The sequence below is a fragment of the Vanellus vanellus genome, assembly GCF_965231255.1.
Source record: "Vanellus vanellus genome assembly, chromosome: 2".
In the NCBI taxonomy this organism is placed as follows: domain Eukaryota; kingdom Metazoa; phylum Chordata; class Aves; order Charadriiformes; family Charadriidae; genus Vanellus; species Vanellus vanellus.
In genome coordinates this window covers 90,778,841-90,790,546 of record NC_138906.1, presented here as the reverse complement: position 1 = coordinate 90,790,546, position 11,706 = coordinate 90,778,841, and positions in this window count along the sequence as shown.

Here is an 11,706-nt window from a genome sequence, read left to right as displayed (position 1 = left end):
ATCTGCCAACTAATTAAGGTAACCTTGTCAAAGAATTAAATTAACACTCAAGTGAGCTTTAGGTGTTCTGGTTAGAGGTTATCCCATCTCTCTCTTCTTGGCTGCAAGTGGTTGTTGCACACGTACTTTCTGCTGCCCCACTGAAATTATTTTCCATTGCAACACTGAGGCATTGCAAAGATGATTAATCTTTCCTCTTCTCCAGAAAGCCAATTTTTTTTTCCCTGCTTTCTTGTTGAATTTTATGCACAGTAGCCAGACAAAACAAGGGTTGCACAGCGGAAGGATTTTGGGTAGTAAAAACACAACATAGTGAGTCAGGATATGGTGCCCAGTTTCTCTGGCTTTACTACAAACATATTGTGCAGCCATCAGCAGTTTGGTAGAAAAAAGAAATTTCATGAAAAAAGAAAAAAATATTCATGAATAAAGATCAGGGACCAATTTTTCAAAAGAAACTCATGTTTGCTAATGAGATCTTCTGGAAAAAAATATCTGTCCATGAAAATTCTATTTGAAGCTCTAAAGCGCTGAGCATTTTATAAAATCTGTTAAATGCTTGTTAGGTTTACCTGTGTGCTTTGCATTACCTTGATTCTTCATCAATGTAACAGTGTTTTGCTACTTACAGACAGCTGGGGCAAAGGAATTCATTGCTGTCTAGAATACCATCACAACCTCGAAAATCACTGAGACAAACCCATTGGGTGGGCGAGAATGTATCCCACTGCTACACATAACCCCCATTTTCCAGGTGTTATTAACAACACCTCTGACATCTGTGATCTGTTAAAGACAGTTAAGGTCAACGGGACAGGCTAGGAATTATAGGTAAGTGTTCTGCAGAAAGTGCCCCATACTAATATTGGAGCTGAACTGGAAAATAAAGTAGACTTGTTTATGAAAAACTCAAGTAAAAGAGTCTGTTGAGTTGAAAAGATGGGGACAATCACCTGAATGGTGAAAATAAGACAAGCGAAGAAGGAAGCCAAAGGTGCAGTGACAGCTAAAAGTGGACTTAGCAGTGAATTTTATAGCTCTCCAGGGAGGAGAAGACTCAAGACATAGAAAAAAAAAAATCATTTGCAAGCTCATCCAGGCAAGAGAACAAATGATAAGGGATACGAACACACTTGCTTATGTTAGAGGTAAATGAGGTATATTGGAAATGAATGCGGAATTAATTAGCAATGCTTGGAGTGATTATTTTGCAAGAGTACCACATGAAAAGAATGCAAGAGAGGAACTAAATCATGTAAATCCAACTGGGATGAGATCGGCTATATTTAGAAGGAGCAAGTCATGAAAGCAGGTAGAAACGTGAAAGTGAAGAAAGTCTCTTGATGAAGTGCCAATACATTTGCTGAAGAGACTAGTTATGGAAGGCATGTTTGATTGCTTTCCTAAGTCTGCGAAAGTACTGAACCAATGTTGCAAAAGCTTTGCAGAACATATATTTAAATGTGGAGAAGTATTAAGCGCAGCACAAATTATCCAAGGGCTGAACATGAAGCCTTGGCATAGATTACTGGAAGCATCTGTAAAGAGACTAAAATTTAGATGTGTTAGACAGTTTCATGGTAGGAAAGAGAGGAAAACTTGCTGTGTGTATTTTCTTGGAAATTTAGAGAAAAGAGACAGCTACTGGAATGGTCTTTGCAGAAATATAACAGGCACGCACTCGTGTAATGAGAACAAGCAAGTTGGTTTGGAGAACTGTGTGTGCCACTTCTGCCAAAAAAGGTGCTCAAAAGTGAGAAAATATGAAGCAAACTACCACAGAATGTGCTATTACTTAATGAGATGCAAAAGGTTGTGATGGCGTATTGGATAAATATTAACAATAGCACCACTTTCTTACGTTAGAGTGATTGTTGGTAAGACTGAAGCCTTGATAGGTGGTGAAAGGCATCCTCCACAAACGAAGGCAAAGCACAAGACCTCAGAGGAAGCAGTTCTAATACCGCTTTCTGATTGCTTTTTCATTGCACCTTAGCTCTGGTGGTGTAAGTGCAGCTCAGATTGACTCTATTCTTTAAAGATAGTCTCAGCGTGGGAAATCAGTATGCTTCAATTTCTGGAAATGATGCTGTTTAGTTGATCAAATGGTTGGCTGCTCTGTGAAAGGAAAAAAGGAAGGAATGGAGGATTTTAGTTCAGGTTGTTCCAGTCAAAGACAAGCAGGGGATTTAAAAAAAAAAAAAGACTGAGCTTTTTTTGGGTGGCATATATGCACCTCAGGACTCTATTAGTAGTATAGTCCTAAAACGACAGTGAAAGGAACAATTGTAGGAGAGCCCATAGACCTCACATTCAGACAAGATTTAGCAGCAGGTAAATTTGTAGGAGACAGTTGGCTACAGACATGGTAAAGAAAGCTGCAAATGCTGCTAACTCCAACCAAGAAAAACCTGTACGTCAGAACTTTCATGATTTTTGCCTCTTCTCTAAAATGTCTGTCATTATCAAAAAGTACTGTACCCTTCGAGACTACAAAACACATGGGCACAAGTTAGAACACAGGAAGTTCCGTTCAAATACACGGAAATACTTCTTTACGGTGAGGGTGACAGAGCACTGGCACAGGCTGCCCAGGGAGGTTGTGGAGTCCCCTCCTCTGGAGATTTTCAAGACCCGCCTGGATGCAGTCCTGAGTAATGTGCTCTGGGCAATCCTGCTTTGGCAGGGGAGTTGGACTAGATGATCTCTAGAGGTCCCTTCCAACTCTGATGATTCTGTGATTCTGTGAAATGTATTTGGCTCCTCAAACACAGGCAAATAACCTATGTTATAGATAAGTTCAGTTTCCTCATCTTTTCATCAGAAAAATGCAGCCTGTATGGATGCAAAGCATCCATATATAGACAGACGGTAGAGTGTCTCTCTGGTTCTCCCACCTACCATTTGAAGCGGTCAAAGAGCTTTGTTCCAACATCTTCGACGCTCAAGTTTACAACCACATCTATCTGATTAAATCCACCATAAGACAGACATCATATAATCCACTTTAGCACTTTTACTGCTAGGCAAAAGGGGCTGAAAGCTGGCTGTAAAAGCCAGACTTTTCAACTGAAGAGTCCACAGCATTTACCGAATCCTCGACTTGTTCTGCATACTGCCACCAAATACTGGCTTTGGGATGCTTGTTTTTTTTGTCATGTGGTTCTGTGTGTGGGTAATCCATGCCCTCCCAGCTCAGCTCTGCAGATACGGCGTGGTATTTAAGTATTAGGTATTCTCGTGACCATTTTCTTTTCCAGACATCTGTTGGAAGATAAAAGCCTTTGAAACAGAAGTCTCTCTTCGAGCTGTTAACCCTGTGACTAGCTACTGCCTTGCTAGTCCTCTAGTAAGTTATATATTATTTTGGTCTGCGCAATTATTTTTTCTAACATTAATCTAGCTTACAGTTGGCATCAAAAGCCGTGGATTTTGCTCACATTGTTTTTCTGCAAGAAGAAACAATTCTTTAATATGCAAATCAGAGTAGCGAAGTTGGATGAATTTAGTCAGCGTGCCCTTGAAGGAAAGAAAGGCTTTTATGAAAAACTCAAAGTTACAGTTATGTTCCTAAGCATGATGAAAAAGCTACTTAACCCTTTAGAACAGATAAGGGGGAAGATTGTTTCCTCATGAAAAAGAAATTATTCCTGTGCAGGATATTAACAAAAAATGGCAGCTAAATTAGTGGGAGGGCTGATATGCAGAAACTGAACCGCATTTTTGACAAATGCTAGAGCCTTGTCTTTCTTATTTTGTTGAACAAACTGCACATTCAAACTCTAGTCAACATGGTAAACCAACCTGTCCTCATAGACACATTGCAGTAATCCATCTAGAAAATATCTTGACAAAGGAAGTCTTTCTATGCTGCCAGGTGTTAGAATCGGCAAATACCATTGACTTCAGTTACACCGCTATGAAAGAACAGTGGACGGTAAGCTTTGAAGCCTGATGTGGGATACTGCCATACAGATTCTTCATAGTTTGCAATGCAGACCCAGGCAAGGAAGATTTTTCTAATGAGTGTGGTTTCCCTTCAGGACTGAGAAGCACTATTGGCTTACTGTAACATATAAAAGCTCTCTTTGACAAGTCCCTGTGCATATACTTCTCAAAAACACCTATCTAGCCCAAAAGCTCAAGTAAAACGGATGTTTGTCCTAATTCAGAACTTATTTTTCCAGCCTACATCACATCTGGGGGGTCCAAAACAAGAGATGCTCCCCGCAACACGAAATGTTTATTGACTTTTATTGATTGGATGAGCAAGTGAATTCTGGAACCAGGCTTTACCCAAGATGAAGAGCTCTAGGAACCCTCTGGGGTAAATCCAGGGTTAGGATCTCATTTTTTGCTTCTGTGAACACAATTAAGACAATTTTACAAAGAACAGAGCTCCACTGTCTATTGAACTTTATGAACTGATCACACTTCATCCTTGATGCTTCCTGAAAGCAATAGAAAGCCAGTTATGCATTATTTGATTATCACTGTAAGGTATAAATGTCTTCAGTGAATTAATAGAAATTGCCAACAAATATTTTTTTTTCCAGAAAAATCAATATAATCCATATTGTACTACTTAGCTCTATCAACATTAAGAAAATTAAATAAGGAAATAATGTAAATCAATTATCAAACACGTAAAAATAACATTCACCATCCTTTCAGGGGACAATAACAACAGCATAAAGGGCACAAAGAAAAAACAGTATTTGATCTCATCTACCTACACTGAATTCTGTCTATATTTCAAAGCATCTGTCCTAATGAGGGTCAGCTTTAACAGGCCATAGGCAAAGGGTTCCCTCATTCTTCTTTTAGAAAACTGGGGTCAAAAAGAAAGGCTGAATAGAACAAAATCTCCATCTGATCAAGCATGATACCTTCATTGCCTCGTGGAGTTCCCCTCAGCTGGACCTAGCCTTCAACAGGGCTTTTGCTCCACAGGCTACTGAGTCCTTTCCCATCACATTCCAGCATGAAGGAATGTCATGTGGCATTTTGCTCTCCTGAAAGCTTTTGCTTTTATTGAAGTTCGACACTGCATTAACAGACGTGCCCAAGGAATTTTTCATTTCCAGCAAAGTAAGTCAAACCCAAAGTTGAGCAGCTCATGACTTTGGCAGCTGAAAACTGAGCGAGGCACTATCTTATTAAAATAATCTTTGAGGTCCCTACCTATCAAATCACAGCCATAGGTGTGCTAGGGAGAAGCAAATCCCCTTCTGGTGAGTTTTCATGGTGGGACAGGCACAGATGCTAACGCTGTTTTACAGGCCTTGGGTACTGTCTGTGCTGCTCAACAACCACTTCACAAGACTTCCTGATTCTTGATGTAATTTTAGCAAGATCTTACGCATGTGAAGAACAGACACATGTTCAGAGCTAAGCTAATTTTCCTTCCCTAAGCTTGCCAGGCCTGAGAAATGTCAGACAGGAGCTGCTTCTGTCCAGAGCATCCTCTTCTGGTACTCCTCCAGTGGGACAAGAAGCAGTGTCTCCCTTACATATCTGCTGTTATCCAGGTTAACATCCAGTCCATGTTACTTTCCCTCAGGTTGATCGGCTCGTGGGCACATCCATGCTCTGTAATGTGTATCAGCTTGGCCTTGAATGCAGCTCATGTCCTCCTTTCCTCACTTATCACATGCTGTTCATGCCTTAATCTACAACTGTTTAATCGGTTATACTTTATCCCTCCTGCATTTGGATGAGTATTTTTACTCGTGCTGACTGCTGACACCACGCAATTGCGCAAGGCTAAGCAAAACCTCAGACATATAAATACTAAGACGGCCAAAGAAAGATGGATGACAGCCTTCCTCTTACAAAAGCTTCTAGGATGATTTTTGCAAATATTGCTAAAATGGGTTGGAAACCAGACAAATCCAGAAAAAAACCTGAGGCTTAATAGATTCTGCTGGTGTTATAATATAGAACAATATCTATATTGTTATAATATATAAAATGCATAATTTCCATTAATGTTATTATTACTGCTTGACAGCCTTGCTGACCTCAGCCTATCTCTGTGCTCAGTGAAGTGCCTGAGCTCCGTGAAGTCTTGGTTCCCACGCGGCTCTCCTTAGCTCTTGCACCTCTGCCAGTGCCACCCATGCCCGGGACGAGCCACGCTTCTGCCCTGCCACCACCCAGACGCAGTCACTGTCTGGGGCTGCGCCCGAGGACAAGTTGCTGCAAAGCCCTGGTCAGTCCCACCTCCTCTGGGGCAGTAAGAGCGGCTGGTGCCTCCCGTGCTGAGCAGAGGCACTGAAAACACACAGCGAACTGCAGGCCCAGCCTAGCAGGCAGCTGCACGGTGTTGTGCAAAGACCCGACAGTCTCGGTGCACCTCTGCCTCCCCCGTAGGCACGCTGCCTTTCATCCCTTCCTGTGATCGGGGGAGCTCTCTTTCGGGAGGGCGCTTTAAACGCTCTCCGGGCCTTTGCCTTGCAAGTCTCTTCCATTACATCAAACTGGTTTGGCTTCATTAAGCCTCGGTTAACTTCAGTTCCCGGTGGCAATATTTCTTATCTTGCTTATTGACCCAGGTACAGTAACTGGTCAGGTCTGCAGGGACTCGATTGGCAGTAACAGGAGCAGCGGGTACATTTAAGGAGGCGGCTAATAAAACGCTGGCTTCAGCACCCTTCAGAGGCATGGGGGGAAAAAAAAAAATTAAGCTGAAAACTTCTTTGCATTCAATAAGCTAAGTTTCTCCCTTTGCCATGGTGCACCCATTGCCTTAAAATATTTTATTGAAAGGGAGGAAAATGAGAACCTAACAAGGAGATGAACACAGCAGCTAATTGTGCCCCGCGCTGTGCCTTGCTCTGCCAGCTCCCCCAGCCAGCTCTGCTAGCTGTTTCTCCTATTTCACCTTGCCACAAAACTGACATAACACATAGGATCTATGAGGTCCTTTTGCGTAGAGGACACTCCTGAAACCGCTTCTTCACTTTACAGTTGACTCCGAAAGTCATAAGCAAAAAAATAGGTGTTTGATGTTTTTCTTTCTCTTTTTAGAGTGTACCTTTTGCATCCCTATTGCTTTATCTTAGAGCGATTACTCAGCCCAGGCACCTAAGGGGCCTGGCCATCCATGCACCCACAGCTCCAAACCCTTCTCTGCTTTACGGCGTGCTGTCTTTTTCAGCAGGAGTGCCTCCCAAGCACAGTGAAATGACAAGTGCCGGCCAACCCAGGTCAGCCCACTGGTCATTCCACTTGTCTTTGCTTCTCTCCACCGCACCTTCATAGAGTACTTCTCCCTCTTTTAGCTCCTTTCCCCCTCTGGAATAGTTTTGCAGGTAGGATTACTTGCTTTTAGGCATCAGCCACTAGATCTATCCAGATGGCAGAGAAGAGCGAGGAGCACCTGGTGTATCGTAGTTAAGACCGTCTGAATTACCTCATGTTTCCAGTGGGTTTGTCTAAGCTGAAATTGCCCCAAATTGTTCCTGCTGTAAAGGAAAAATTTTGGCCTTTTAGGCCAAAATCACACAAGGAAACTATAGTGGAGCCCACACACCAAAAAAACTAGAGATAAGATGTCATTAAAGGGTTTTAGATGCTCCTAGTTCCAGGCGGTGATTTATTTCAGATAGCCGGTTGGGGCAGTCACATCCCCCTTCTGCTCTTCCAGCCCTCCAGCCCTGCATGGGGTGGATGGAGGTCTTGGAGGAAGGATCAGTTGTGGCAAGACACGGACCTGCTGTTTTGTTTCCCAAACACGTACCTCTTTGCCGAGGTTCCATGAAAATATGGTTGGCCGTACTGTGGGGCTCCATCAGTGCCGTGACAGATGGCCTTGTGAGAGGCAGTGAGTGCCAGCAGCAAGGCACAGGGTAAATCCCTGGAAGTAGAAGAGTCCCAATCTTTCTGGGATAATTCATGATTTCTGGACATGGTATTGGAAACACAATAAAAGTTTATATAGTTAATTTCCCACTTTTTACATCCCTTAGTTCAGTGGGTCAGGCTTAGCTGTGCCTGAAGTTGTTCTGGTTTATAAAACTGCTTTTATTTTTGAAATCAAAGTTAATACAGCAGACAAACATCACACTTAAACTGGCACGGCAGAGACAAGACGAATGACAGCCACCATTTGTCACTGTAGGAAGCAGCTCCAAAATACTCCTGTCTTTTAACACCTGTTTAACCTTAATTTTGCTGATTTGCACAGTCATTAATTAACCACATACAGTATACACAGCTACCCTGATAGAGCTGGAATTTCACAGTCTATTAGAGTACATAATTTGCATTTACATCACAGTGTTGTTAAACCAAATCATTATCTGGACCTTCACATACACCTCAAATTTTAGGAAGTCAAAACAACTTGTGTCCAACTGTATTTTTCAATTATATATGTTAACATCACTTTTCTTTTTACTTAGTCAAACCCATTCCACAGATAGTTACATCAAAAATGTTATTGCCCTAAACCGTAATTATCGAAAGTAAAAAAAAAAAAAAACAACCAAAAACCAAAAACCAAATCAAGCCACAAAAGCCCGAAGCACAGCCCTCAGCTGTGGGCAGGGTAGCTTGCACTGTGTTAAACAACCACGGCTTTGATTCTCCTGGTCTCCGGCTTCCAAATTGACATCCCCTTCTTACTAACTTAAAAGACCTTACTGATGCCCGTATGCTGGCACGGAGCCCTCCTCCCTGGTGGAGACTGCGCAGGGACCTGCAGGCAGGACCTCCCCGCTCAGGCAGTTGGTCGCCTCCGGCTCAAACACCTTCTCGCTGTTTGCCCGGACCTGAGCCTGACCTGCTGCCCCACTTTGATGCATTAGCAAACCAGGCGTGTTTAAAGTTTCCAGGTTTTTCATTGTAAAATTTGAGCAAAATGCAAATTTCGTTCACGACATGTAATTAGCAGTCTCTACTAATTGAGATTTTATTTTTTTTCCTTTTCTCCATCACAGATAAGCTGTGACTGCAGGAACAGAATGAGCTGCTGAGGTGCAAGCGTTAGCTCTGCCACCTGCGTTTTGGTAGTCGGAGTGGATCATAACAACCGTTACATTACAAAAAACGAGGCAGAGTTTAAAAAAAAACAAAAACAACCAAACCACAAACAGCTAATTTCTTCAACTATTCTAATAAAAAGTAAAGCAAAATAAAACCAAACTTGAACTGGAAGGCCCCTGGCTAAACTGCAGCAGGAACGTAAGGGTGGTGCCCGGTCAGTGTGGAGCTCCCCGAAGCTGCAGCCCCCACAGTGCTCGCTGCCGGTCGCTGCCGGGCTCTGGCACTTCTGCCCCGCCAAGGACTACCATGACGCTGACCGCTTTTGCCCACTGTTGCCACCCCTTGGCCCCCAGCCTGCAGTGGCCCTGCTTGCCCTCATGGCTGAGGGCACCTCAGGGTTGGTGGATCTCTTCTCAGCGGCTTTTGCACCGGTCACTCTTCTAACACTTGACCGAGTGCTGGTGCGGCTGTGTACCAGGAGGCCATCACTTCAAAAGAAGCAACCACTGGTTTTTTTTTTTTTTTTTTTTTATTGTCTTTGCCGTGATGGCGAGCCTGCAGTGGCAGCCAGGGTGTTAGAAGTGGTGGTTGTCACATCTTGTAAACGTGGCAGTTATTTTGCACATTTTGATTTGCTTAGTGCTGCTACAGCAAGTGGCCTTCTCATGCACATCCACGGACCTCAGGCAGGAACAAAAGCAACACAAAACGTTGTTCAAAGATTACGTGTAATGCAAATTCTCCTCCCCTCCTGCCACCCCAGAAAAAACATCGAACCAAGAGTAGCTTAGAGGAAAAGGCTGTGGTTTTGGGTGGTTTTTTTTTTTTTTCTTTTTTGACAGAAAGTGTGTAAGTCTTTTCTTAAAGGGGGTTATGTTTGCTATAGAAGATGCTGGTCTTCATATACTAGATGCTTTTTTTTTTTTTCTATCAGTTGATGTCAAACAGAGGTAATATCTGATTGTGTTTGTACACAGTAGCCTGAATTCTCCGCCACACATTTTCTCTTCAGTCTTGATGTGTTATTTGTTGTCCTGACGTGTTTAGTTATCAACATTTTCTGTCTATATAACATTCATGTAAAATAAGTAAATTATATGAAAAGCAACCCCATAGCCACTGGGTTATGTATAAATGAAAAGGCTTATGTGAATTAATATTTTAATTTTGCAAATTTGTGAAAAACAGTGAATCAGTAAACCACTGCTCTTTTCCTTTCCCAGATTTAGTGGCAAGCTTCAGATTTTGCCTGTCTGGAAAAGAAAGGTATTTCAGTGTCTGAAAGTGCTCATCTGGCTGCTGAAATTAACTGCAACAATCAGTCACTGCAAGTACTTTTTATCTGTGTCACTCCCTTAAAGCAGTAAAAATAAAATTACAGTGAGCCGAAGGCTCTATAGTAAATTTTGACAGACATCTACTAGCAAATAACTTGTTTTTTTTTCTCCTTTTATCTATTAGAAGGCTATTATTACAGCCTTTGACATGCCAGCAAGAGTTGCCTGAATGTGCTCATCCTTCAAGAAGGTTGCACCGATTCTTCACCTGTTTTCAATTTGGGCCCGACCCATGGGTTGGTGAAGCTGATGGAAGTCTTTCCAGGGACTTCTGTGGGCTTTAAAATCAGGTGTAAGCTAAAGGTTTACACTTTGCAGTTCAGCATGTGCTTTCTTCTGGCAAAGCAACACCAATGCCCACAGAGGATGGAAACTGCTTTTAAAATTGCATTAAAAATACTAAAGTGAGTTTGACTGGGGATTAGGTTTGAGCATAACGCATTGGCATGGTATCTTGCTAGAGCACTGTGCCCGGCTAGCACCAGCACTCGTGCGTGAGCCTTACTGGGCTCGCAGAGGATTGTGGTGTGCCAATCTTTGGAACGACGTGGCCCAGTGGAGACGGTGCAAAACCCAGGGTGGGTCGTCAGGGAGAAAGAACTTGAAGTGCTTGTGTTGGACGGAGTTGTCTGCTTGGCCCTCAGAGGAGACGAGCAAGAGTTCGGAGCAAGTGCTCCTAACCCAGGCTATCAAAAACTGTCATAGTTGCTGCTTTTCTCGCTTGTTTTTTAGAACAGCCTGGAAGGCGCGGATGCCCCCGACTCCCTATAGGTATCACCTGCAGGCTTCAATCCCCTTGCCTGGGGCTGCAACTCAAATCTTCCACTTTCAGCCTAAACATCTGAAACTGGCTTTAGGTCACTATTTAAAATCTGCCTAATCCCCTGGAGAAGAGCCAGTTCTTCAACAGACGTTGGTGCGCAGCTGGCTTCAAGGGAAAACACCAGGCTTTGAATTGCAAGTAGCTGGAGCTGCTCCTCCCCGGCAAGCCCGGCCCCAGCACCGGCAGCCTTCAGCGCGGCCCCGGCCACACACCTGTACCGGCTACTGCCCAGCTGACAGAAAGGGCCTTTGCAGGCTGGGTCCTTGATGGGATTGTCCCCCGTGCACACCATGTCCACCTACCTACTGGGGGGACCACGCTGCCATTGAGGATGGCGGGGCAAGGGAGGAGGTTGCCTCTTTTTTAGCTGCCTAATGTCAGAGAATCATAGAATTGTTTTGGTGTGGGAAGAACTTTAAGACCATCAAGTACGAGCATTAACTTAGCACTGCCAAGTCACCACTAAACCACGTCCCTAAGTGCCACATCTACAGGCCTTTTAAATACCTTCAGGGATGGTGACTCAGTCACTTCCCTGGGCAGCCTGTTCCAATG